The following is a 24,112-nucleotide window of genomic DNA, read 5'->3' on the forward strand; positions in this document are numbered from 1 at the left end:
AACATCAGTAACTATAGGCTACAGAAGTTTATCTTTTCAAAAAAAGATCAATACCAGCTGCTTCTCATGAAAAAAAAAACTCCCTTAAACTGAAGCTAATTAGTACGGTATCACTATGCCAGCTGACGTTTTTCCTGTAATTCCTTTAACCAGAGCCAAGATTTGTTTTAAAATGATAAGATCCCACACCTGAAAGCTCGGTTAGGCATTAATAAATAAGAGCAAAACATGACAGGTACATGGACAGGTACAGCAAGATATTAAACATTTACTAAAATGTCATACAATACATGGGAATATAGAGATAATATAAATTGACTGTAATGTTGGCTGGTAAGTCTAGTACCTGGGGCTTATCCGAGATTTTCTCAAGAACCTAATTCAATTAAATATGGTGATATTCTGACATTTTTTTGTGAAATGTTTCTTGGCATCAAATCAATGTATTTGCATTAATTCTTGTGTAGCCCTTTAATGGTTTCTGACTGACTAACAAATAGCTTTGATGATCCTGTGAGTTGTCTTTTGTTTCTTTTCCTCACAAAGGTCAACATTTTAATTTGTCTAACACCTTATGCCACTAATAATGCAAATTAAATGCTACTCAACCGATGTCTTTAGTGACTAACTGCTAATTAGCAAACGTTAACATGTTAACATGCCAAACTGAGATAATTGGAATCCTTACCTGCCCTGTTTTGCTCAAAGCACTATTGTGCAGACCCACAGAGACTCTATGACTGTAGATGATAAGTCTAATTACAGGTTAAATTAAACTTGTTCACCCACGCCTGTGGTGCATTATTACAATATGAAGCAGCTTCTTGAAAAGTGTCATCAACACAATGTTAGTTAGACTTTAACATGGTGTACAAATAACTAAAGGACACATTTAGGAAGGTCATCCTTTACACTTGTGCCCTTTGTAATACATACAACACTCATGCCCTTCTGTATTAGAACTTACTCCTGTAAACATTGTCAAACCTAGAATGATTCTGTTTTAATCCGTTTCACCACCTGATTCACTGCTTTCAGAAAATAATGCATCAAACAAGTAGATGACAAATGGGCTCATGGGGATTTTACTAATCCGCACACTGTATGACACATGGTGCAGTCCACATATAATATGGCTCACAGAACAGTAATGGCACTGGCACTGACACTTGCTTAAGAGGGTTTGTAACCAAGAAAGGGCCTGCAAAACATATTGAGTCATCATCATTTTTGAGGTTGAATGGCCTAAGGATTGTGTGTAATGAGGCATTAACTGTGAATTTAAACTTCCAAGTTCAGGTTTTTGGTTGTCTAACTTGGTGGTGTATCAAAGGCTACTAAATATATAATCATGTGCATAGAAAGATTCTAAATATTTTATTTTTCCATATGTCACTTCATTTCATGTCAGCCTTGTTGTTTCTGCTGCATATGGTGGCATTAAAATTGGTATCTCAGAATAGATTATCAACAGTATGTTGGTAAGAGGTAAGGAAAGAGCTTCTTTTGTATGTGTTGAGGAAAAGAAATCTATTGGCTATCTCCCTACCATTGGCGCATGTGTGTTTTCAGGTCACTTTCATTAGTTTCTCTCATTTTAACAATCTATGAATAAATTGTTATAATTGTGTTGAAATGTTTCTGGGGTTTATTCCCTGACATACAGGTGTAATTATATTATCCAGGTTGATTATACCTATACATATAGTAATTATGTGAGTAACTATCTGTGTCTACAAAAACAAAATCAACATATTCCTTTTTTTTCCCCTGTGGACCTGGATCCCAGCTACAAATTATCTGTTCCTAGGTTTGTAAACCTATTTCATGGACACACTCATGCTTTTCAGACAAGCAGCTTGTACTAACAAAACGCATGGTAGACCTTCTACAGGAACTTACAGTACATAGTCAAATGGCATCTAAGGTAAACAGGAAGGCACTCAACAGTTTTGTCATATAGATAGATCCGAAAAAAAAAAGAAAAAAAAGAGAATACAATTGTTTATTTACACAAAATGACAAGATTTTTTTCAACCTCAAAATAGAAGTGTATCAAGGGACAAACCAACCAAATCAACTGACTGACTGGATGACACACTTAAAATTTCACACTTTTTGATAGACACTGACAAATCTTTCAGCAATCTCACACTTGGCAAGAGCACACTTTTTTAGGTCTTTATTTTTATTTCCTTCTATACTTCCGAACCTGCAGCTACAACATATAATGCAAACATAAAGGTGATGCAGGTTTCTGTAGTTTTTTCCTTTACCTTTCTCACAATCATCAGGTAGTTTATAAAGCTTCAGCCTTATTACAGGGAGGAACTTGAAGTCCATTAGGATCCTATTATATGGTGGTTCTTGAAATGTACTTTTGAGGAACTGGTATATTTCACAAATCAGTGGAATGGTGTCACCAGGCATGTAGGACTACATCTATAAGAAGAGTCGCAAAAACATTTGGCCCTGATAAAGCAATAAGCAATTACTTTTTCAGAAGAGCAACTACTGGTTCGGGCACAGGAAGAAAGGGACTAATACTGATGTTCCAGGTTTTGCTGAAAAACAGAACCAGCACTAGGCCAAAAAAAGAGACTAGAAATAGAAGGAGACACAAGGATGCTATTCTAGCTTTAAATTCACCTTTCTACAGGGAAATAAGGTTGAACTGAAACGTTGCAATATTGGATACTGCAGTATGCACACGGTACAGTCCAACTGTTAAGAGAAAGAAAATGTGGGGTTACAAAAGAATAACTGCCATTTTAGTCCACCAGAATAAATGTATTTTATACTTAGCAAAACAGCACCAGTTTCACTGAAACCAGAAACTATTCTCTACGATAAATCTTGATTTTAATTACAATCAAGCTCACATCTAATGTATTATGACAGAAAACATGACCTTTTTATCGTTGTTTTGGGGGATGGGAGGGTGGAATGAGATATGAAGAATGTCATTTATATTAGTAATTGTTTCCTCACAAACAATAGTGCTTTTACATATATACACCGACCAGGTCTAACATTAAAACTATCTGTGCAATGTATTGCAATCCAATACAGTGGCCATGAATTCTACTTTCATAAAGGTTATAATTTCTTGTTGTTTTTTTTAGGTTGAAAATGTCAGAAAGGTCTTAATGTAACCCTATTTAAAATAAATGAGGTGGCCAACACTTTAAAACCACCTTCACTACATTACCCACTTTGACCCCAATAATAAACAAATAGTAGAATTACCAGCTTTCTGACAGTTTCAGCCCAAAAACTCAGAAATTATAAGCTTGTAAAAGTTGAATTCATGGCAGAACCACTGTATTGGATTTCATTGATTTGCACAGGTGGTCATAGCAGTATGCCTGAATGGTGTAGATGTGTGTGCATTCCTTTGCATGAGCAAGCTCACGCTGACGTACACACATGAATTAACTTCCTGTAGCAAGGTCACAAGAAGACAAAAGGAGAAAAAAAAGACTCCCATGGCCCTCTTCTTGCTCCAGATGAGCCTGTAGAAATCACAAGGGAGTTATTGGTCTAATTAAATTCGACACGTACAGGCTAGATGTGCTAGAAGGGGACTAAAGACAGAATGAGGAGAGGAAGAGGAGGGAGGGGATGAGAGAGGAGAAGAGAGGAAACATACCAAAAATAATCTAACAAAAGTGAATTAGTAGTCTTTACACGAAGATAAGAAATGGTTTATGTTTAACAGGGTACACTGAATTCTTATAAAAACTCAATACCGCAAATCCCACATTTACTGAATTTACCATTTTACTATTGCTCCCTGTTCCTTTATTTCATCATCTAAGCAGCAAAAAAACCTGATAGTAGTAAAGTCAAAATCAATCCAAGAATTAATTTGCAACATGGTACATGTAAACAACACAACCCAACTCACAGTAGACATGTTGCAGAAGAGCACCAGTGGCAATCAAAGCCATTAAGTGTATAAATTGACTGTGATGTCTCCAGTGGTGGTCTCAAAAACACTGTAGCAATCAGCTTGCTGCAAGTGGCTAACTGCCAACCAAAACACCCCCTTCCTCTCTTCCAGTTATACATTGTATTCTGATGTCTACATGTCAACAGATAACAAGTCAAGCTTCATTTATACAGCAAAACAATAGCAATTCAGATGCTTCGTATCAGCATAAAAGCAGATTGAATATTTACCAATCAAATCAACTTAAATAACTCAAATAATAATCACATAATCACAAAGTGAAACACTGCCTCACTGGGCTTTAAAATTTACTCTACAGTGTAGCACCTTCTTTCTTAACTTATCAAACTGGATAAGGATAAAGGGCCCAATAAGGTAAATCAACCATGTCTGGATTTTTAGCATACTGCTCTGAACAAGACACAACCAAAGATTTTCAATCAACTTTTACAAAGGTGAATGCAATTACCAACAAATAGCAAATAGTTCACTTTTGGCAAGAAATAAGCCTGGGGGCCACTTCCTGTGAAACATCCCTATCCAATCCGTAGGTGACATACCCAACTCTAACGATTTACAGGTGAGGAACAGCAATAGATAAAAGCTACTCCTCAATGTCTCTCACTGTGCTACAAACATGTGTTTGTGCACTCACACACAGACTGTGCTGTCAGATTCTCAAATAACAAGAAACTGAACTTGAAGTCTTTTGGATAAGATAATTTAAGAAAAACACATATTTCAGTTTACTGCTAACCTCGGTGTGCCATGTAACAATTACAGTTAGCATTTGTTTGAAGCCTCCTTTAAAACTAATATAAGTACTTGTGGTTGGATAAAAACAGTATTTCATGTTATAAAATGAAAGGTGACCTATTTTTTGTATTATGGAATGGTTGTTAGTTCCAGATTGGTATTTCAGAAAGTGCTGATCTACTAGAATTTTCCTGCATAAACATATCTAGGGTTTACAGAAAATTGTCTGAAAAGAGAAAATATTCAGTGAGCGCAGTTCTCTGGACGAAAAGGACTTGCTTATGCCAGAGGTCAGAGGAGGAAGCCCTGAGCAGTTTGAACTGACAGAAAGGCAGCATTGATTCAAATAACCACTTGTTACAACCAAGGTATGCAGAAGAGCATCTCTGAATGCACAACACATCAAACCTTGAAGCAAATACACTACAACAGCAGAGGTAGGTACTGCTCCTGTCAGCTAAGAACAGGAAACTGAGGCTGCAATTCACAAGGCTCACCAAACTAGGACAATAAAAGTTTGAAAAAAGTTTTGCCTGGTCTAAAGAGTCTCTATTTCTGTTGTGGCATTTGAAATGGGTCAGAATTTAGTGTAAACATGGATCTATTCTGCCTTGTGTCAGCACTTCAGTTTGCTGCTGGTGGTGTAATTGTGTGGGGGAGATTTTCTTGACACAGTTTTGGCCCCTTAGTACCAAATGAGCAATGCCATAACCTGCCTTGAGTATTTTTGCTGACCATGTCCATCCATTTAAAACCCCAGTGTACCCATTGTCTGATGGCTACTTCCAACAGAAAAAAGTCACACTAGCAAAGCTAAACTGATTTCTTAAACTTGACAATGAATTCACTCAAATGAGCACCACAGTCACCAGATCTATTAGAGCACCGCTGGGATGTGGTGGAACAGGAATGTTTAGCATGAATGTGCAGTCAACAAAGCTGCCGCTTTATCGTGTCAATATGAACCAAAATCCCCAAGGAATGGTTCCAGCACTATGTTTAATTTAAGCCTTAATGGTTTGGGGCAGTTCCAAAAACAAAAGATAAATAAATAAATAAATAAAGTGACCTGTGAGTGTATATAGCACACTGTATGACCCACCATGTATCCGTAGACCTACATTGTCTTTTGAAAAGTAAGATTAATCTACTGTTTTTGTATTTAGGCTGTAAGCTTTCTCCCTCTCACTCTTCTCACCCATCACCTCCCACTGGTAGAAAGACTTTGAAACTCAAACTGAGATATTTATGTTAAATAAAAAAAACAAAAAAAAAACAGCCAAGCATCACTTATCATTTCCTGTCATTTGTAATACCAACAACACAAGAAGAAATAAATGAATACTTACAGTAACTGTCCTTCACTCATGTTTCCAATTTAGGATTTGGTTCTCCAACAAAACTACTGTCAAGTCTGCTTTACCAATGTGTTTGTTGCTATGCTACACAGAGGTGATGATGACACTGCAAAACTGAATGCAGTGCGACACTAACACATTCACTCTAAGCTATGTAACGTGTATGGGTTTTCTCTTCAGGCTGTTTGCTTTTCTTGTACTTTTATTTACTGTACTTACAATGTTATTGACTTTTATGTCATGTTTAAGACATCATGAAATATTTTATGTTATGGGCTCCGACTGGTCTGCAGCTACCGAGCCCCCTTTACAGGAAGCTGCGATGCACTGTGTGTTCTGAAACCTGTCGATCATGGCAAGTATTAAATTTTTCCCTTGGTCACCCCTGTGTATCACACCATTTAAAAAAAACAGATGCAGCCACATGTTGTGGCTGTTGGCATATAGGGTCTGCTCCTAGACTGATATGGAAATGGAAAATGTAAACTGACATTAATAACATGGCTGGTGATGTTCTGGGTTTGAATGTTTTACCCACAAGTTAGAGTATGAATATATGTCATGAATGTGTGGTTTAAATATGTAAAGCTTTGTGTGAGGACAATTTTAGAGGAGAAACACACAGCTGGTGCATAGTTTATCATCCTATTTTTGCATGAGATGTTTCTTCTTTCCTCCATTTTTAGTCTGGGTGCACATTTGTGTGGATATTTTTCCAACAAATGTTTCATCACATGTCCGTTTTGTAGACTTCCGAACAGGATGAGTTACAGAAAGAGAGAGTAAGAGAAAGAGACAGTAAGAGGACTGACATTCATCTGCTTCTGAGATGTCTGGCTGTCTTGGTGCAATGAGCTGATGGTTAAGGTCACACAGTCATCCCAGATCCAAGAGAGGCATAAGTGACTGAATGCATGAATAACCGAACGACTCAATGCCTAGGCAAATGGCTGACTGGTTGTTTCTCTTTTTTTGGTGCACACACTGACTAACTGGTTGAAGTGGTCAAAAAGACACGCAACCAGACAAGAAGTTGACCCTGTCAGTCAGTTGGTGTAATAACCGTTTGGGTCAGTCAGCTGAACTCAGAAACCATTCAAAAAATCAGCCAGTAAAATTATCAATTTGTCGGACAGTGACAGTAGAGAACCACAGAGCCAACCAGACAACCAGTCACCCACAAAAGCAGACAGCTAACACATCAAGGAGGAGAGGTGATAATGTTCCGTATTTATTCAGTCACCATGCCAAAACAGTCAATTAGCTAATGCAGTGAAGACAGCTAGCCAGCAAACACACATAATCAGTTACGGCAGCAAAGCCTGTTTCTATGACAGAACCAGTCAGTAAGTGTGACAGAGAAGAGAGACAGCAGAATTCATGATGCCAACAGATGGCCTGACTGATTTAGGTGAGCTGTAAAATGCTTTCATCTAGAGAGAAGACAGGACAAGGGGGTTTCAGTTCACTGAAAAGTCTCAGTTTTTCACAGAGTAAAGACCCACATACAGTAACATGCATACATGAGTCAAAAACAGATGGCCAAAAATGGTTCCAATCTTCAGGATAACTACTGTATTTCTACCCGAGAGCATCTTTGAACCCATGTCTCCGCTCCCTTTCTTAAAGATCACCTGCTATACACTTCACAACAGTATTCATGTTGTGCATATGAACAAAGCACAGACACACATGGAACAAAGTGTACAGATTAATATTCACACATCACAGCCTCCCGACATGCATATGATTTACATAAACAGGATAAAAAGCAACAAACAAAACCAGCAATCACAGATAAGCTGTTCTTCCATTCACATTTTACACAAAGAGAATGTATACTTACATGGGAGCAAGGTTATCACCACCATCACCATGACGTGAAAATCCTCCCACCTAAAAATGATATTACAACAGCACATTCAGCAGCGCACTAACAACCAGAGCGGTGATCAGTCTGTGTGTGTATGTGTGTGTGAGTGAATGTAGGTGTGCGTGTGTGTGTGTGTGGAGACTCGCTAAGCTGCACTCTCACTGCTACCGCCTCAGCTGGGGTTGTCTCAATGCACAGCCTGTACCATGTTGGCAGGCGGCAGGGGTGGGCTTGTGCGTGTGAGCATGTGTGTGAACAGTGGTGCATAGCAGAGAGACTGCTCCTCACTTGAAAAGGTTTTTTTTTTTCCCTGAATAGATAGAGGAATATAGGACTCAAGATAGATAGATGGAAAGATAAACTCACAAGAAGAGATAGAAGAAAATCTAGAAAAAGAGAGCAAATATGACACAATCAATCATTTTCTCCACATCTTTTGTTTTATCTCCATCTTACTGTCTTTGACATTTTGCAGCCCCCATAGAGGAAAAAGAGACCCACTGTAGACATGCATCCGAGGTCATTACAGAAATCACTGGAGAAGGAAGAAGTATGAAAAAGAATAGGTGGAGGGGACCAGAGGAAATAGATTAGGTAGACTGGGAGGAGATGAAGGAATTCACTGAAGCAGGAGAAGGGTAAAAAACAAGAACAACAGCAAACAGAGATACAGTAGAGAAGAGAGAAGACAGTGGTGAAGTCTAACTTTCAAGGACATGGATTGTTGTCTGGCTTTTTCTTGTCTTCTGCAGATCAGGATTAACATGGAACACACACTAACTTGCATAGAGCTAATCTCAGTGGACATGATGGCTGCAGGACATAATGCTTTTGTTTGCCTGTGTCTGTGTGTGTGTGTGTGTGTGTGTGTGTGTGTGTGTGTGTGGGTGTCCAGCTCATCCACCACAGAGACACACCTACACACAAACACACCTGTTCTGCCCCAGCCACTCATCTGGCTATCCAGCAAGCCAGCCACGACAGGAGAGGATAACAGCTTTGTGTCATGTTGCCGTCACATCACTATCCCACATCTCATCCTGTCACACTTTACAGGGAGAGGAGGGGACAAAAGAGTCTCACTGCCTCAAACGACTATCTCTCTCTCTTTCTCCCCCATTTATTTACAGTATGTTTGTTTTGTTTTCTCTCTTTTTAGTCAGTGTCTGGTTTTTTTTCTGTTGTTCTCTTACTCTATAACATATCTCGCCCCTGTTGTGTCACAAGTGTATTACGTAAATATCACATGTTGAACAAAACCAGCATCGCTAGCAGCAGTGACCAACTTCAGCTTATTCCCATTAGAATGAATACACTTTAAACAGAGCTGAGCTTGGCACATCCAAGCTGAGCTGGGACAGCTGATACAATACACAGCATGTACAACCTGTCTGACAGTACTGTAGCATTCTCCATTTGTATTGCATGTTGTAGAGGAGCACTTCTGCTGTGCTGCTTGAGAAGGACTGCATTCAAGGTTATCTGACAAGATCAGGGCATTAAATGAAGAGTTCAGCACATTTGCAACAAAGAGAATAAGGAGCTACTGTGTGGCTGTTTAAATGGAAGACTGGATTCCGTCACGGTTTATGTCAAGTCTTGCATTGCTTGCTTCACAGACCACAATGAAAGCAAACGTGCCGGCATTGATGTCCTTGATGTTTCCCGCAGATGGCTTACTGTAAAAAAGTGGTTAACCTAGTATTTGTAATGCTGTACCTGATGCCAATGCTACTTTTCTGTGAATGCTGTACTGTGTTAGTGGATTGGTCTCTTTAAGGGAAATATGGACTTTTCTGATGTAGTCAGTTTGGATACATTTGAAATGGTGTCAGTTTGGAGAAGCTGGACAAAAAGTAGATTATTTATTCAACATGACCAGGAGGGAGTGGCTGCCACAAAAGCTGCAGTGATGCAGGTGAAGGCAGGTGGACTAGAACAGAATACAACATGATCGAACCAAATCTGAATAGATACAGTAGAATATAAAGTTGCAGTATGTCAGAAATAAACCTACATTATTGTGCTCAGTCATTGCTATATTCAAACAAAGTATATTAGAGTAGGTACAGGTTTAGTAAAAAGTTGAAAAGAAACATTAGGGCCATTTATTTTGGACATGGCAAGGAAAAAAAAGATATTCAGAGAGAGAGAGAGAGAGAGAGAGAGAGAGAATGAGAGAAGCAATGGGGATCAGAAACAGGCCCTGAATATCAATGCACTACGTCTGAGAGAATTCAGAGCTGCAGTGCACCAAAGCCTGGGAGAAGGAGCATGAGAGGACAATAGCATCACACACAGGCGGTGAGAGCTGAAGGTGGCAGTTCTGCGAAGCATAGACCACCTGAGCTCCCACCGTTCTGCTCCCACACGATTCATGAAATGTTTGTACTTGTCTCATTAACATGACAGTCAGCTTCTCTTCGCTCACATTTTGCAAGTAGATGAATTTTAAATTGATGCTGCATAATTCTGAACTAAAATATATATATATATAAGCTTAAGAGAAAATTATACCATCCATCTTAATTAAGTAACAGTCATTCAAGAAGCCTATTAGATACCTTAGTCTAATTCTCCTCATTGCCTTTGTCCTTCTCTCTATAAAACCCCAATTTTCTTCTAGAAGGGATCTGTGAAACAATAGTGCCATGTTTACCTTGGGTCAATCACACATTGCATATCCTGGTCAATGGCCAATAGCCAACAACAATTAACCTTATTAGTTGTGGAGGCCTTAGACCATCTCCTGAGTGCTGTAGTAAAATAAGACCCTTCACTTTATCTGTGCACAAACCTAAAGTTAATGAGATGACTCCCAGAGGTCTGTAACCTTACTCTATGAAAGCTCACCATACACCCCTCCCTCACCACACTTTCTTGTAGCAATGATTACAGTAAAACTTCAAGTGTCAGTTCTACATCTGAGTGTTAAAAGTCTCTGGCCTCTGTTTAACATACAAGCTCTGACAACAGCATGAGATAATTTCATTTGTGTTAATAGTCATATTTTTCACAAATAAAGACAAATCCCATACTGTACATGAGCCCAGAGAAACACTGACATTTTTCTTCAATGTGCAAGATAGGCCCACAAGTTTGTTTGTTTTTTAATGACAATTCACTGTAAATGTTGTAGGTTGTTTCTAAATGCATTTTAATACACAAATGCAATTCAGGCAAACTATATTGCAAAATCATACAGTATGTAGCGTATGATATGATGGGAAGGCCGCCAATGTTAGCTCCACAATATCCTCAAAATATAAAGCTGATCCTTATTATCTTCACCAGATCAGATCAGGATGCAATCCACATACTCTGTATGTGATTTATTGCATCTCCACTATGTAAATCACTAATCCAATCAGAGATTTAGCTGTCATTCATCAACCTGCATGATGACATTAGTCTGATTTGTGCATCATACTAAGCTCTGCCATGCTGTTCTTTTGTTCAGCTATATATTGAAAAAATTAGCTACAAATATATTTTGTTACATTTTTTGCTCAACAGTCCAAAGACATTTAGTTTACTCATATTTGAAGAGTTGGAGACAGTAAATGTGCCATTTTGGCTTGAAAAATGTACACAATTAAACAACTCTTTCTACATTTGCCAACTGAATCTCTGTTGACTAAACTATTAACTGACTAATCATTTCAGCTTCACTCCAGAATAATACAATATGCTCAACTTTTCGCTAACTACTGACACCACCATCCCAACCAAGAATCTCTTCCTATTGTTTTAAAACAATACATTTTACATGGGCAATTGTACTGTGACTCATGCAATCACAATGAACATGGCAGGCAATAGAGCCTCATCCTCCCATCCCATTTTTCTCTTATACCGCTCTCTACACTGCTATGTTCCTTTCCTCTCCTCTCGATCCTAGTTACAAAAGTGATGGAGAGTTTTGTCTAATTGCCCAAGGACAGCCATAAGCCGTAAGACTAATGGAAACACACACAGTTGCACAAAAACTTAGACACCTACATACACGTACACACACTGACAAACAGTGCCAGCAGACAGGAAGGGTATCAGTAAGGGTGAACTCAGTCAAATTCATTTCAGCTAAACTTCCTGCATATCAAACCCAGAGGCAAGGGTAGGCAAAGGAGAAGGGGGCATTACACAATGATAGATGCAGGCAGTACATAAAACAGAACCAAATGCTCACTATAACTTTTCCAAATGGGGGTATACGCTTGGTGTGATATATATGAGGTTTTGTCAGAATGATGTCTATGTCTCTGTTCCTATGGGAGTTTTCTCATATTGCTCATTGCCTTTTCTTTCACTTTGTAGTTACTTTTTCTCACAGACATGCAACACAATCAATTTTTTTGACTTACAAAAATGGTCAGTCAAAACCAACCATCAAAAAAACGGAACAAATTGTTCACAGGCTGAATGGCAGTCCAGAGTTTGGTGGCTCAGCACATGCAGTGGTGCTAAAATATTAATGAATGACCTCAGTGCCTATTCAGAACACCTACAGTAACACCAAGTTCAAACACAGAGGTTTGAGCCTGGTCAAGAGTAACTGTATGTGTAGGTGGAGATATAATGCACAATATAACAGAATAATGAAAATAAAAACACACACACACAGAGAGAAACATAGTTGTACTGATGGTCTGACAAAACTGTCTTCTGAAATCTGTTCAGCTGGTAGAATATTCAGTGAGGTACAGATAAGAAAAACTAGGTGTCCAAACTAATTTATCTAGTCTAGCTTCCTTATTTCTTTTCCATTTATCTGTCTCGACACATACAGTGCCACCTAAATAGCCATATATTCAGTTCCTATTCCTGCATTTTCAGTGGAAATTAATGTCTGGTTGAGGTGAGGTGTGAGGCTCAAGCTGTGGAATAGGATTAATCAGTTTTGCATGTCTGTAAATTTTCAACAGTTTATAAAAAGATATAAACATGGATATGAATGTACAATTGTTAATTCTGAAAACAATTGTTTTCCAAGTTCCCAAAAATGGTCAAAAAGTATTACAGTAAATATGTTTTGTTGCAATGGCTTTTCCCCCGGAATAAAAGCAGTAATAACATAGTGTCATCTCTTTGTTAATACAGTCAGGATGGACCTACATTCTTAGTAAAGGTCATTATGGCCTGGGGGCTCTATACCCCGTGGCTGCTTTTGTTGAAAACTAAACAGCAATCCTGTCGCTTTAAGAAATCCACTCAAAGGTCCCCTAGATTATGGACACTTCTTTTCTACTCAGGTCAACAATGACCAGTTTTGAGAAGAGGAGAGGTGAGGAGTGGACTTTGAACACACTATGATTACAGGTCAATATTTGCAAAATTGTTTAGCTAGCCAAGGAGATTTATTATTAATTAATTAATTAATATATGTTCATTTATGTTAAAATCATTTTCCTTTGTTTTATTATGTAAATATTTAGTTGAATTAGGAATGATAATAATATTTTTATTAAATATGTAATAAATACCAACCTTTTGTCAGTTTAGGTTATTTAAGAGAAAACTACATTTGCTCTTTTTTTCATATAGAGGCACAGACAAAGACAGAAAATGTTCAGTACAGACAGAGTTCGACAATTTGGAGCAAATACAATTTTATTAAGACAAGTCATTGTGCTTCTGATCCACAAATAAACTCTGATGCACTTTCACACATACAACTCCATCTAAAATTAGTCGCCTTTACATGAGTGGAACTTTCCAATAATCCTGTTTTTTTATAGCCAATTAATCAGAGCCAAGTAGTTACAGTACCCCAATCAATTTAAATCTCTTTCCATCAGAAGACAGAGCGCTAGATAAGGAATAGGAGAAGAGATGAATAGAGCTGTCAAATGTTTGACTTTGAGTTAAAAGAAGGTGGAGATAGAAGGGCATAACATAAAGGTTGGCACATACTTACCAACTGTACAGTCAGTTATGAATTTAGTTCAAGTGTGATGACTGGCCGGAGCTGGTTTGTACTGGCTAGTCACAGATAACTGTTAAGTGTAACTGTACGTCTTTACATTCATGATTTTGCTGTTTTTTTGTTTTTGTTCTTCTGCGCAGAAATTGTCAAGTTAAAAAGTCGATTCACTAGTTGCCACACAACCAGTTGTTTAGTGCATTTACCTAGTCGTAAGTGTGTGCTGCTCCCAGACTGACAGGAACTCGCTCAAATATCAAAACAGTCTTCTATGTGTAAACTGTACAGTCTTTGATGCCCTTTGCTAGTCTTCAAGCGTGTCCCCATCTTTGCTCTAGTGTGCTACTCCAGTGCCACACTTCGAGTGGTAGAAAAGGGAAAAAAGTGTGAATGATTATTAAGTCATAAGGCTAATTGTATTAACTTAATGCTAGTATGCAATGAAATGAAACTTTAAAAAAGGGGGTAGTTTATTATTTATATTATTTATATTATTTTTCAAATCAAAGTGTAATTAACTGACTAACATTACAACAGAAAGAATGTCTGTTCTGGAGTAAAGGGGAAAGGAGATGAACAAACATTGAATGGACACATTCTGTATTTGGAAACAATCTGTATTTTGGTTATTTGCTCCACCAGAATTGGCTGAAGATTTGCAGTGTGTTGCTGACCTGCGTGTTTTGCAGTGTTTGTTAGCTTGTGGCTTTACTGGATAAAGTTAGTCTGCTGGTGATAAGACACAGATTATTTACAAACAAAGCTGCAGAATCGTGACTTGCACGTCTCATTTCCCGATATTACTGTACTGTTACAATATAACTGTTGATCCAGGGACAGTGTTCTGTATATTTTAAGGTAACATTCTAAAAACAAACATTATGTCTGGACCAGAGGTGTGCCAGGAGACTCGGTTCTCTGCCCTCTCCTCCATCTATGCCACGTCTTTTCTATCATCTGCTCACTCAGCTTCGCCTTTCATTGCTAAGCCGATGACACACAGCTCTTCCAGTATGTTCCATCAGATGACTCCACTGTCTCATCATGCATTTCCCAGTCTCTCTGACATCTCTGCTTGGATGAGTAAAAGATGTTCTCAACTCAGTCTCTCTAAGACAGAACTTCTGGTTATCCCATTCAAATCTTCTACACAACACAGTATCAGAAACAACAAGCTTTGCTGACTGTCACTACAAAGTCATCATTGATGTGCAAATTAGCTTTACTGACTACATCTCCTGGTAATGCAGATTGTCCCTCTACCACATCTGAAGTCATATCTCAAACAACGTCTTTTTTTTTCTTTGTCCTTTCCCATGAGTTCAGGGTCACCACAGCGGATCATTGTCCCCATGTTGATTTGGCACCGTTTTTACACTGGATGCCCTTCCTGACGCAACCCTCCCCAATTTCTACCGGGCTTGGACTGGCACTGCACTGGGATTGAACCACCTGGGGTCTGTGGACGACTGCCTTTACCAACTGAGCTACAGCCACCCCCTTAAGACCACTTATCCAATTCTAATAATTTATGGGTTTTGAATTAAAATGCGTTAATGTCCACAAAGTGAAACACACGTGGCTGGCAGTTGAGCCAGAGGTGACAGCATGAAGGGAGCAAAATGATAGAAAGACTTTTTAGATTTTTGATTCATTTATCTACATGCGATGTTTAAAAGTGAATACCATTTGTTTGTTTGTTTGTTTTTTCAATCTTATGTTTGAACAGCCAAAAGAATGCAACACACCACCCCTTATAGCTCTGGAGTGGCTTCCAGTGATCACCTGCATCACGTTCAAAGCTTGGACTTTGTATCCAAACTTTATCCAAAATTTCCAAACTTAGATAGACTTTGATTTTTTTTGCTTGCTTTGTACCTCACTTTAAGTCACTTTGGAAACATGTAAATTTTAAATTTGATGATCATTTAATTAGCTGTTATCACATTCTGTGACTGTTGGTAGTTTGAGGATCCCTAAACACGGTGATGGAAATTAGCCTCCAGTGACAAGTTCATGTAATCAACGAACTGTAGGTATGCAAATAGGATTTTGTTTTCGCACTCTGCTGAATGCCCCAAGTGCTCTGATGCAAATCAAATGCAAGGCAGTGAAAAAGAGGCCCTTTAATGTCATTTACAGTACACCGTCACTAGCTGGTCAATGGCAATGGCTGGATGTACTGACTAAAAAACAGTAAAGCAGTCAGGATGCGTGGTGGAAATACGGTGGGAAGGAGGAGGAAAGTGATCTCCAAGAGGAAACTTGTTTAACTGGATTCTTCCCTGACCTCTGGCACCATTTACAGCATACACACACACACACACACACACACACACACCCTGCTGGGTAAGCACTTCACAGGGTCACTAATACCACTTCTCACTTCAGCCACTTCTGTAGCCTAAAACATCGCTTTAATGCAGCCTGTAAGTGTTTGATCCTGTGTTAGAACATTATTTTCTTGACTGCAATATTTACATAATTTCCAGTAGAGTTTGTGTGCGATTTACAACATCCGAAGTGATATGAAAAATGGTTGCCTTCAGGCTCCTTTAAGAAGGATTAATTTATTAGGGTTTGCAAGTTGCTGAATTGGCTTGTCGAACAAGTCAAGAAACCGGCTCTTCTGTTGTCTACCCCACTAAGTTATGCATTGTTGCCTTTTTGTAAAGGTTTTTGTTTACCATTACTTGTGATATGGTAAACTTGAGCAGACCTTTCCATGGTCTATCCAAGTCTGCCTGTGTGCATTTCACTTAAAATGTGTTTTTTATTTCAACTACATTTGCACCTCCACAAGAGTGTTTGAATAAGATAACATTTATATATACTGAGAATGTATATTTGGGCAGCAACTCTGACATTTGTACAAAGGTTTCTGCAATGTTCTACTTGAGGATTTAACAAATGTATTTTAACAGTTAAATATTTAACACATGATTGTTTTCTGAGATATTCGTTCACATTTTCAAAGTCACTTTAAACAAGATCTTCTGAGATTATTATAAGTTGTATGATTATTTATCCAGGCCCTATGAAAACAGTTAATCTGGCTACAGTTTATCTCCATTCTAACCTGTGAATTTTAGGGTATGTACAGTATGCCTCTCTCTCTTTCCATTTTTACTGTTCTTGTACTTGACACATTCCACTGGTGAAAGATTTCCTGCCCTCAAAAAGTTCTCGTTGCTATGCAACTGATCTGCCTGGCACTGAGAATAATGCTAGCTCACATAAGCTACGCAGAGTACAACTCTACACACACACACACACCTACACACACACACACACACACACACACACACACTAACAGTTAGCTTACATTCAATGCTTGTTAAAGAAGAGTGGGCTATTAAGGTAGCACCCACAAAACATCTTTATCTGTATTATTTCTGACAAAAGTGTTTTGCATTACAGCTGTTTTCACTCTCTGCAGCTACCATAAGTGCTCTAACATTTAGACAAATAAAAATTTAGAAATACAAACTGGCACAATCAAAAACCTGGAGGCAAGATACTGGAGAATTTATCCTCATTTACATATTTTAGAATGACACATTTAAATAATAACTGTGCTGTCCACATAATCACACTTGTGGATAGCACAACATACTTTTCCTAGTAAACTTGACCTATTTTATGTCTGCTAGGTTTGCTTTAGTCAAATTCAAAGACTAAAACATAGAGGTCTGGGAAATATGCTAAATTCACATTCAAATTTTTGTTGTTTTGCTGCTTGTTCATCATTTTGATCAATCATTTTGGTTTAGATCATTTAGGACCGAAGGTGCTTAACATGATCAAAATTATGAATAAGATTTTCTGATACCATCTGTATCCTGAGCTAAGAAGATGTTAAGAGATAGTGAATAATAATATTAACCACAAGAAACAGAAAAACAAAGCCTATGTAGTGACTGACACTTCTCCACTAACACACACATATCACACAGCGATTAAAATGGACTACAGACAGTATAGCCACAAAGCTACACCTTCAACAGTTGTTTGTTTGTCATTCAGCCATTACATTTAAATGTTAAATTAATTACAAGTTAAAATATGCAGGGAGATACTTCAAGCTGATTGTGATGATGTAATTAGCCTTTAACCAATATTTAAAATGGGAAAAGTGGTGGTTGCTAGATGAAATAAATGGATGAGAACACGCCAGTGAGTATCAGCATGCAGTAATTTTGCAAAATTCAATTACAAAAAAATGCAGATTACTAACTCTACCAACAAATAACTTGTAATAACTCCCGGGTTTTACTTATTCTTCAATCACTGATAGAAGAGTTCTTCATAAAATAAATAGATAACTGTTAAAATCAGCAATTGCTTTACCAATTTTGTTTAACACATTCACAAATAGCCCTGTAACAATAACTACGTTATTGATTTATGGTTATGACTTATGATACATAGATATTGCTTTCCTAATTTTTGCTGACCTCTCTATGAAGCACCTTAAGTTATTGTCTGAATGAATTTAAAAAGAAAGAGAGCAGAGAGACAGAAGGAAGTGACAGTGAAAGGAAGTGAGATTCATCTTGAAAGACACCTTCAACGAAGTAATCAGACAAGAGCACTGATCCTTTAAAGTAATAAAATATATAACTCTGTCATTTGGCATTTCTATTCAATTGGAAGACCTCGGAATGATACTTGAATACGTACTCCTGGCTAAAGACTGCAACTCAAGAGCACTGTCCCTGACATACTGCCTTAATAAAAGTTGGCTTTTTAGTGCCAGATGCCATTTTAAAAGAAATCCTCATAACATTCTTTGTCTTCTAGATTTCATACTACTGTTACTTTATTAGACTAAATGGGTCTAAAGTCCTTTCCAGTAGACTAAGAATCCTGAAAGCTGTGTTTTTGAGCAACATAGAAAAGTGTTATGTAAAACAATGAAACTAAATTAGATTTTAACCCCTTCCAGTTTGAGAAGAAGAATGTCATATTAGGTGAGCAGAGAGTGTGTGATGAAGAGTGATGAGAAAATATGGAAAAAAAAATTTTTCAGAGGAGAAACAGCCATTTAACCAGAGCTGCCTGGTTGAGTTGCATTATGTAAATAATGCCAACTGGCGCTGCTCAAGACACATACGCAACCACAAAAAGGTTGTGATTCTATTACTTTCCCTTATTATCTAAGAATACACACAAATGCAGCTAAACAACTCACTCACTGCTTGCCACTGCAGAGCTTTAGTCCATCTCTTTCACGGTCACACCAAGGGCACACACTCCCAAGTGCAGCACAGCTTATCACAGGAGAGGAGAGGGGAGGAGGCGGTCTGTTTAATGATGATGATCACACGTATAGGAAAAAGAATGACAGAGGAATACTATGAAAGGTGCATAAAAAGTTGAACAGCATGTTAAAATACAGATAAACAAAGCAAAATGGGAAATATGAAAATTAAAAGGTAGGAAAGAAGCCGGTAAAGTCAACAAGTAGAAGAGAAAACGAAAGATGATAAAAGACAAAGGGAGAAGGCAGGACATTGCTGCATAATGGAGATGAGATGTTAATGTGCCTGCTAGTGAAACACTGCAGCAAACTTGGGGAAAAGGAGAAAGAGAGGAAGAAAAAGGGGTGGTGGTAGAATACATAAGACGACACAAGAAAATTAGGGAAGTGAGTGATAAAGAACAGAGGACAAGGGAGGGGGAGAAAAGAGGAAGATAGGTGTTGGGGATATAAGCATGAGACAAGGAGTGGGGGAAAAGGAAGGAAATTAAAAGGGAAGAAGAAGGTGTTAAGATCTGAACTTGGGGAAGGCTGATGAATCAGCAAGATTACGCTTGAATAAATTGATGCTGATGTCTGGGATGAATTTATAATGATCCTATTGGGGCTATATTTCAATGCCCGGGTTATATTTCTAAAGAAATTTTAATTTTTATAGCATTACAGACTCTCACATTATCTCATGGCTATACTTAAACAGATTGCAAATGTTCCTTCGTGGTCACATTCACATGTTTATTTTATAATGAGTGACTCCAAGCCAGATGTCATGTACTTGAAACACTGTCAACCTGAATGAATTGAGCAAACTGTTCTCTCTTCCATTACTACTGCTCACTGTCCAATTATACTAAAATGGCACATCTTTTAAAAGAAAGGTCGACAAAGACATTTCTACACAAGGGCATCTTTGATTTTACAGTTAAGCTGTTGCTGAACCTGCAAGGCAGAAAATCATCTTATATGTAGTTGCTCTCTAAAGACTAATGAAAACTCTCAAAACAAGCCATTTCATTTCATTTTTAAAAGATGGAGGTAGGAAGAGGCTGATCAGAGGAAGATGATACAATACTGTTACAATACAACAACCAGGTGCCAGCTGAACAACACGCTGTGACAGAAAAAATGAACGATTTGCATATATAAAAATCCCAGCCTCTCATTGAGAAATCTGAGCGATCTCCAGGGGACTGATCCACTAAAAGGTTAATTCATTTCACTATTCAAAGGTCATGCAGCTCGGCTATTTGTATGTTTAGGGTTGTACTCTGCGATTAAAAAAAAGTACTGCTGAAATACTCAAACATTATGTACAGCCACCACGCAATACAGATAAAATGAGCACATTCTTAGGGTATCGAGTCAGTATTGCTGTATATGCAGGCAGCACGGTGGTGGAGTGGTTTTGTGCTGCAGTCTCACAGCAACTAGGTCCCCAGTCAAATCTCCCTGCCAGCTGCAGCCTTTTACTGTGGAGTTTGCATGTTCTCCCCGTTCTTACGTGGGTTTCCAATGGGTACTCCAGTGTACTCCCTCAGTCCAAAGATTGGTGACTCTAATTTTCCTGTAGGTATGACTATTAGTGTGAATGGTTGTCTGTCTGTGTATGTCTCTCTGTGCTGGGCCTGAGATAGACTGGGGACCTGTCCAGGGCGTACCCCACCTGTTGCCCAGAGTGAGCTGGGATATGCTCCAGCCCCCCATGAAATCTGTACTGGACAAGTGGTTAGATAATAAATGGTGTATGTTTCGTTTTTAATCACAATATCAATACAAACAACAGACCTTCACAGGAAAAAAGCAACCTGTGTACGTTCCGAATAGCATTTAATCAGCACCTGCATACATAAGATGATTTAGTTTTTCTCTAATCTACCATAATGAAGATTAAACACTATGAAAAATATGAATAATTTCAGTGGCATGAGTGTCCCATTGCGTGATACATCTTCCATCTCATAAAACCAGAACATAATTTCATACCTCAATAAACAGCTTCCTCATAATGGCAGTACTTGAAAGAATGCACACCAGGCTTTAAAATCAAGTCTATATTTATGCTTTACACCATAAGTACAGTGCAGATGACATGCAGCAGATCTAGCCTGCAGGGTGAGGGAGGTAAGTCAGTATCTTCCTTCACAACTTTTTGTGTGACTGTGAAATAAGAAGTAGAGTGTTTGCATTATGGGAGGTTTACATAAAGCAGCAATGACTAACATCTGAACATGCCTTTGGCTGTTAGCATTTAAAATATAGAGAAAACCTGTTTTAACAGAGAGCGAAATAAATATATGGCTTGTATCTTGCTTGAGGAAGATTTTTAATGCATTTCATGTTAAGAATAGGAGAGTTCTATGACCAGTTTTTAGCCTAGGTCCAGAAAGAAATAGCTTAATACATTTCTGTAGATCACATTCATCAACTGTCACAAAATTTATTAAAAAGGCATAATACGTACAAAACCACCAATATAATCTGAAGATGAATACCAAATAACAAATTAACAATTCTGCAACAGGAAAAGAGGGAGAGAGTTTCCAGGTAAATAAATACTACAAGAAATTGAGATGTATTTATCCAACAATGAAGCAGCAAACACCTTGGTGTTTCCACTTTCTTTCATCATTAATTCCCACCAAGCACAAATGTAGTGAGATTATGGCCCTTTTGATCTAATCTAAGGACACCGTGATAGAGCAAAGGTCAAAATAAGTGATTACAGGTTTTACTAATTTGCAAGAGAGCACATTAACTTCTACTGTGTATGAACTCTAGGTCAGAATTTGATTCCGAGATGTACATAACACTTAAAGGAGAATCCAAATGAGTCATGATATTTGAGGCCAATAGCAATATTAATTATTAAGTTGTAAAAAAAAAATTCAAAGCAGCACAGCAGCACCAAAGCTATTGTTCTATGTAATTGCACACTTTGATTAGGATTTTTGTACATCTTTGACACTGAAAAAAGAAATAATGTTTTCTGGTGAACAAACTATTCTATGAAGTCACTATTTCTATCTCATTTAACCTTAAAAATGTAGTTCACCAGGGTTCTTGTCTGCTCTGTACTGTGTACATGTACATTAGTAGCAACCATTATGCTACTTACTTTAACCTTCCACACCATTGAGTATTTGCAATGTAATATTAAAATATGAAAACCAAATTGCACTGCAAATACTTATACAGCAAAAAGTTCAAAGGAACCTACTCAGGAGTCAAATAATAATTTAATTTCTCAGTCTAGCTTTCATTTTGGAGAACTGAGTCAGAGTCATCCTAGATGTGACTAACATGCTACACAATAAGGGCTAAGAAAGGCTAAATATCTGCTGGCACCAGCTATGTACAAATAGAAATGGGATTTAGCTTCATATTTTATATTTGAATGTGGGTAAAAAATCAAACTTTCATAATTCTGAAAAGTTTGAAGATTTTTCTTTAATAGGCTAATTGGTGTTTTTTGACCCCTAACTATATTAAAACAGGGATACTGTATATATCGGCCACTCCATTAGGTCGGGTTGTGCTTTTATCAGTTACATTTTTGTGTGCATGTTCTATGTTTGATCTTTAACTCTATATGATACACACTTAAAGCTTATTTCAGGTGATGAGAGAGAAAAGACAAAAGAAAAACAGGGAAGAGCAGAGAGGGTGATAATGTGCAAGACAGTGAGGGGGAAACACAAAGAAATAAGATAAAAGGAGAGCTGCAAGGATGAATGACAACAAGGCCTAAATAAGATGACAGAGCAAAGGGGGGCAAAACAGAGATGAAGGCAGGAAAATGGGCACAGGTTATAGATTGCAATCACAATGAAAAACAATGACAAGATATAAAGCATGAGAGGACGGGTATAGTGAGAAATGGATGTGAGGATGGTCTGATTATTTAAAGATCACATATGTGAAGAAATCAATAACTGTGGACAGATGAAGGAATAGTAACAAAGGGGTATAAGTAAGAAATAATATTAGTGGCTCTAGAGAGACTTTTCGTAAATGATTTGAGGGTGCTGTGGTCCTGTACACAGTACCACAGAAACTAGACAATTGTGGTAAGCATTAACATTTATTATTTATATGTAAATTTTTATTTAGAAAGAGTGTGAGAGAAAAACTGTTTAAACATCCTGAAAGTGTGTGTGTGTGTTTGTGTGTATATACGGAGGTTAAAACCCTTCCACCAGAGTGTAAAGAAAGGTTTAGGAAGATGCAGATGAATTGTAGTAATAGATATTACTCTTATTGTCTCTCTCTTTCAAAGAAACAGGTCAAACACACACTTTATTAAATGATACACAGCCTGAGTGCACAATGCATAGTTGGTTTTGGTAACGTATGACCACAGGTGCACAGCACAATTCGAAAATGGGTCAGATTAGGAGAGAGAGAGTATAATTTTGTCACTGGCCTCGTTTCAGTCAGACCACTGCAAAAACTTCTTATTTCCTTCAAAAACAGAATGCATTTGTCTGTGGTTGCGAGGCAGTTTAATGCTAAAACCGTCCACCAGCAGAACCTCTCTCAAGATGAAACCCATGTTCTTTGGTCAAAATCACTAAAAGAAGTCCTTTGCAGAATCAGGTTTGGTTTTGTGTATGCCACCATATTCTTATATTTAGAAAATAACTAAATATACACAGCCTGAGTGCTGTGTATCAAGTAGTTTCCTCAGGGGCACGGCCCAATTCATTCAACTTAAAATTCAATTCAAACAATGTTAGTTCCCAATTAATTGCAGGGTGCATTTGGGAATATGGACCTGCAGTATCTGCAGGCCTTCTGCACAGAATGACGTACTAGTGGTACTGTAAGAGACATGTGGCATTAGTGCATTAGAAGGCTGTAGCTATTGTCTTCATGCCAATACACAATACTTGAAATACACAATACTTGCCCCACCCTGAAACTGTAGGGCAAAGTTATTTTCTGAAGTGATAAGACTATAAATGTAACTATACTTATTTACTAT

At 37.9% G+C, this 24,112-nt stretch overlaps 1 protein-coding gene across 14 annotated transcripts in view; it reads right to left on the reverse strand.

Moving 5' to 3' along the window:
* The window catches only part of atp2b2 (ATPase plasma membrane Ca2+ transporting 2), a 115,795-nt gene that overhangs the window by 72,849 nt on the left and 18,834 nt on the right, over nucleotides 1-24,112 (reverse strand). For 6 of the 14 annotated variants that reach the window (XM_067504280.1, XM_067504289.1, XM_067504288.1 and 3 more), the window contains exon 1: nucleotides 7,916-8,115. The exons of 1 other annotated variant lie outside the window; for it this stretch is intronic. The gene's annotated coding sequence lies outside the window, so the exon portion shown is untranslated. Of the gene's footprint in view, nucleotides 1-7,915; nucleotides 8,119-24,112 lie in introns of those variants that run through there. 7 more of the 14 variants (XR_010914418.1, XM_067504291.1, XM_067504285.1 and 4 more) reach the window with 2 other exon arrangements.

The sequence above is a fragment of the Channa argus genome, chromosome 5 (genome assembly GCF_033026475.1).
Source record: "Channa argus isolate prfri chromosome 5, Channa argus male v1.0, whole genome shotgun sequence".
NCBI lineage: Eukaryota > Metazoa > Chordata > Actinopteri > Anabantiformes > Channidae > Channa > Channa argus.